This window comes from Mus caroli, unplaced genomic scaffold (assembly GCF_978045245.1).
Source record: "Mus caroli unplaced genomic scaffold, Mus_caroli_1 scaffold_10, whole genome shotgun sequence".
Taxonomy (NCBI): domain Eukaryota; kingdom Metazoa; phylum Chordata; class Mammalia; order Rodentia; family Muridae; genus Mus; species Mus caroli.
Genome location: NW_028227265.1, coordinates 124,372,461 through 124,377,556, shown reverse-complemented (window position 1 = coordinate 124,377,556; position 5,096 = coordinate 124,372,461). Strand labels below are relative to the sequence as shown.

General features: G+C 38.9%; 1 pseudogene; it reads right to left on the bottom strand.

Annotated features, from left to right (window-relative positions):
• Window positions 1-4,347: 4,347 nt before the first annotated feature.
• On the bottom strand, window positions 4,348-4,847 carry LOC110300805 (gem-associated protein 6 pseudogene; annotated as a pseudogene).
• Window positions 4,848-5,096: the final 249 nt, after the last annotated feature.

Here is a 5,096-nt window from a genome sequence, read left to right as displayed (position 1 = left end):
GAGACAGTGAAACTTATAGAGGAGAAAGTGGGAAAAAGCCTCAAAGATATGGGCACAGGGGAAATATTCCTGAATAGAACAGCAATGGCTTGTGCTGTAAGATCGAGTATCAACAAATAGGACCTCATAAAATTGCAAAGCTTCTGTAAGGCAAAAGACACCATCAATTAAGACAAAAAGGCCACCAACAGATTGGGAAAGGATCTTTACCTATCCTAAATCAGATAGGGGACTAATATCTAATTTATACAAATAACTCAGGAAAGTGTGTTCCAAAAAATCAATAACCCCATTAAAAATGGGATGTAGAGCTTAACAAAGAATTCCTACCTGAGGAATACCGAATGGCTGAGAAGCACCTGAAAGAATGTTCAGCATCCTTAATCATCAGGAAAATGCAAATCAAAACAACCCTGAGATTACAACCTCATACCAGTCAGAATGGCTAACGTCAAAAATTCAGGTGACAGCAGATGCTGGTGAGGATGTGGGGAAAGAGGAACACTCCTCCATTGTTGATGGGAATGCAAACTTGTACAACCACTTTGGAAATCAGTCTGGCGGTTCCTTAGAAAATTGGACATAGTACTACCAGAGGATCCAGCAATACCTCTCCTGGGCATATATCCATAAGATGTCCCAACTGGTAATAAGGACACATGCTCCACTATGTTCATAGCAGCCTTATTTATAATAGCCAGAAGCTGGAAAGAACCCAGATGCCCCTCAACAGAGGAATGGATACAGAAAATGTGGTACATTTGCACAATGGTGTACTACTCAGCTATTAAAAAGAATGAATTTATGAAATTTCTATGCAAATGGCTAGACCTGGAGGGCATCATCCTGAGTGAGGTAACCCAATCACAAAAGAACTCACATGATATGTATTCACTGATAAGTGGATATTAGCCCAGAAACTTAGAATACCCAAGGTACAAGTTGTAAAACACATGAAACTCAAGAAGAATGAAGACCAAAGTGTGGACACTGTGCCCCTTCTTAGAATTGGGAACAAAACACCCATGGAAGGACTTACAGAGACAAAGTTTGGAGCTGTGACGAAAGGATGCACCATCTAGAGACTGCCATATCCAGGGATCCACCCCATAATCAGCTTCCAAAAGCTGACACCATTGCATACACTAGCAAGATTTTGCTGAAAGGACCCAGATATAGCTGTCTCTTGTGAGACTATGCCGAGGCCTAGCAAACACAGAAGTGGATGCTCACAGTCAGCTAGTGGATGGATCACGGGGCTCCCAATGGAGGAGCTAGAGAAAGTACCCAAGGAGCTAAAGGGATCTGCCACCCTATAGGTGGAACAACATTATGAACTAACCAGTACCCTGGAGCTCTTGACTCTAGCTGCATATGTATCAAAAGATGGCCTAGTCGGCCATCACTGGAAAAAGAGGCCCATTGGTCGTGCAAACTTTATATGTCTCAATATAGGAGAATGCAAGGGCCAAAAAGTGGGGGTTGGTGGGTAGGGGAATGGGCGGGAATGTATGGGGGGACCTTTGGTATAACACTGGAAATGTAAATGAAGAAAATACCTAAAAATAAAGAAATGATGAATACTATTGGTTCATCTATCAATAAATATTATTGTAGTGAGATCTATTAGAAATTTATTTAATGGTAATTCATTAATAATTTTCTAATCTTTTCCAAATTTAGGAACTTCTGTATTTAAAATACTGTATAGAGAGATGGAACATGAACATGGCTGCCTTAAGATGTACTGGGTCATCTGGGTTGTACATAATGGATTGACACTGCATTGTTTGCTCATTCCTTAGCTTCTTGTTCCTCCTGCATCAATATGGGAATCTTTTCAGGATTCAAGAAACAGTACACTATTTTTGATCTAGTCACAAGTAGGATCAACTTCTTATACTTTGTTTTACAAAATCTTTTGATAGTTGACATTACTTAATAACTCAATCTGTTTCCTTCTTTGTTTATGTAGATATTTTATTTTCAAAAATTACCAGTAGACATATTTGAAATTCTTGTGGGTTTTCTAATATGGTGTTTTTGCTAAAGATCAGCAGAACAAATCTTCTATTTATCTATGTATTCATCTATTCACACTTTAATTCTTAAACTCACTAATTATCTAATGCCTGATCATCTTTCCATTCATATATTTCCCCTATTCATCTACTAATCTTTTCACCAGCCTCTCCCTTTTTATTTATTCATTGTTTTCTAAATTATAAGAGAGGAAAACATAAGATATGTTTAGATTCTTGCATACACATTCATGAAGTAACTAACACAATGCCTTTCATAATAAAGATGAACTATCAGGAGTAAACTATTGCTGTCTGGATTGTGAAGCAGGAAGGCATTGTGCTTTACTGGGAAGAATTTTTGCAATGATATAAACATCGTCATGTTTAAAAAAATAGATTAATACAGAACTCTTTCTACTTTTCCTCTGATAACATAAGAGATAAAAACCTAAAAGGTACTGCCTTGATTTGGAAGGAAGGCATCACTGTATCAAAGAATGTCACAATTAATGTCCTTGATAACTCATACTGATAGTCCTGAAGCAAAAATGAAAGCTGATAATTCAAGCCAACAACACTAAATTCTATAACACTTCTCCAGAGGGAGAAGATTTTGAGGCAGGATTGTACTCCAAATGATCTATTCTAGTTAAAAAAAGAAAGAAAGAAAGAAAGAAAGAAAGAAAGAAAGAAAGAAAGAAAGAAAGAAAGAAAGAAAGACAGAAAGAAAGAAAATTATTCTTGGCTATGATAATTTCCCTGTCTGTCCCTAAGAATTAGAGTTGTTGGCCATTACCGGTTGACAGGAAGAAACTGAAGTAAGCTGCTGACTTTACAAGTTACTTTTAAATCTAAATTTTATAGCATGGGGAATTAAGTACTTTGTCTATAACCTATGGCTGCTGTTGAAGCTTGGATACATACTAGTGCTGGGAAGAGGTAAGGAAATGAAGTAGTTTCTTAGGCTCTGATTCAGGAAAGAAATCTACCCAGACTCTGAATGTAATGTCTGATAGGAAACTGCATATTCCCTGGCTACTTGTGGAAATGCCACTTGATAATGAGTTTTGAGCCATGCTGTTTTCTGAGTGGAGTAACAATTTCAGTCACTGGGGACACATTATGAAACTTTTTTTTCTCAGAAGGTTTTAACTTTTATTAACTTTTTAGTTACCATACAAAGTAGAAAGTTATATTATGATTGTGACATTTTTATTCATGCATCATATACTGTATTCTTATTTTTCAGGCATCCTTTCTCATTACTTTCTTTCTGGTCCCCCTCTTACCCTCAAATATATTTCCTGTTTTTGTGTTACATATATTTCATCTCCATGACACTTTTATTTTCTTATTTCATTTTACTTTTTAAAATTATGTTTTTATTTAAAATCTTTTTATGTGTATGGGTATTTAGCTTGCATGAATTTATGTGCATCAAATGCATGCCTGGAGCCTAGGAGATGGACCTGTGTGTTTACGCATGCTGTGTGCTGTCATGTGTGTGCTGGGAATATGATCCAGGCCCTCTGCAAGAATAGCCAGTGCTTTTTAACATCTTTCTTCTTCTTCTTCTTCTTCTTCTTCTTCTTCTTCTTCTTCTTCTTCTTCTTCTTCTTCTTCTTCTTCTTCTTCTTCTTCTTCTTCTTCTTCTTCTTCTTCTTCTTCTTCTCCTTCTCCTTCTCCTTCTCCTTCTCCTTCTCCTTCTCCTTCTCCTTCTCCTTCTCCTTCTCCTTCTCCTTCTCCTTCTCCTTCTCCTTCTCCTTCTCCTTCTCCTTCTCCTTCTCCTTCTCCTTCTCCTTCTCCTTCTCCTTCTCCTCCTCCTCCTCCTCCTCCTCCTCCTCCTCCTCCTCCTCCTCCTCCTCCTCCTCCTCCTCCTCCTCCTCCTCCTCCTTCTTCTTCTTCTTCTTCTTCTTCTTCTTCTTCTTCTTTTTCTTCTTTTTAAAGGAACCTGAAACGGATATTTACTTTAATATCTTATATTGAAATTTATAAATTTATTTCATTGTTACACCTATTCAAAATGTATTCTTGTCTCACAAAAAAGGGCAATTTATCTTAAGTCACACACAAGAAGAGCTCCTTTCAAATCTGACTTCCCTGTGCTATTTTCACAGGGGCACTGCTCTTGTACCTTCAATTCCTAAGGAACCCAGCACTCATGATCTACTCACCTGATCTGACCTGAACAAAACCTTAAAATACTCATATACACCTATAACCCTCATGTGCTTCTGATGTCTTGTAATATAATCGACTTACATTGGAAGAATTGAATACAAAACCAAACGGTGAAGCTAGCATGTTCACAGTGCTTGGCCTCTCACTGGGAAGCTGAAAGATGTCCTTGAATAAGATCCTGAATTCGGGACTGAATGATCTCATTGGAGCTGCTGCAATTTTCTGGAGTATATGGTGGGTCTATAGTCAGAACCTCAGCCACACAGAGAGTCCTTTGTGCATCCCCCTGCTCTGTGACAGGGATGTGGTTCTTCTCCAGCCATTCTTTAGGCTGGCCCTCTTCTCTTCCAGATCCTCGGGGCTGTATCCTCTACAGTCTCCAGAAGTAAACAAATGCATCAGCTTCTCTCGTACTCTGTGGTCCCCTTCACTTACGGTTTCCACAGTCTGCACAGAGTGGCCCATGATTCAAGTCACAGACAATCTGCCATCTTCAAGGAAGTTTACGAGGACAATGTTGGCAGAGACTGGGTCTGTGGTTAAAAGCCATCCTTTATATTCCTTCTCACAAGCTATCATCATCACTTCTTTATAAACGTAATCTTCCAATTCTAAGGGGCTTTTCTTCATCCATTCGCTCATGGTTACCAGCTGGCTAGATCTGGCCCATAGATAATACTCAAACTCTTCTGGGCTGGAGAGATGGCTCAGCGGTTAAGAGCACCGACTGGGAGGTCCCGAGTTCAATTCCCAGCAACCACATGGTAGCTCAAAACCATCTGTAATGGAATCCGATGTCCTCTTCTGATGTGTCTGAAGAAAGCAGTGGTGTGCTCATATACAATAAATAAATCTACTCTTTCTAGATGATTCTCCGCGGGGTTTGCGCCA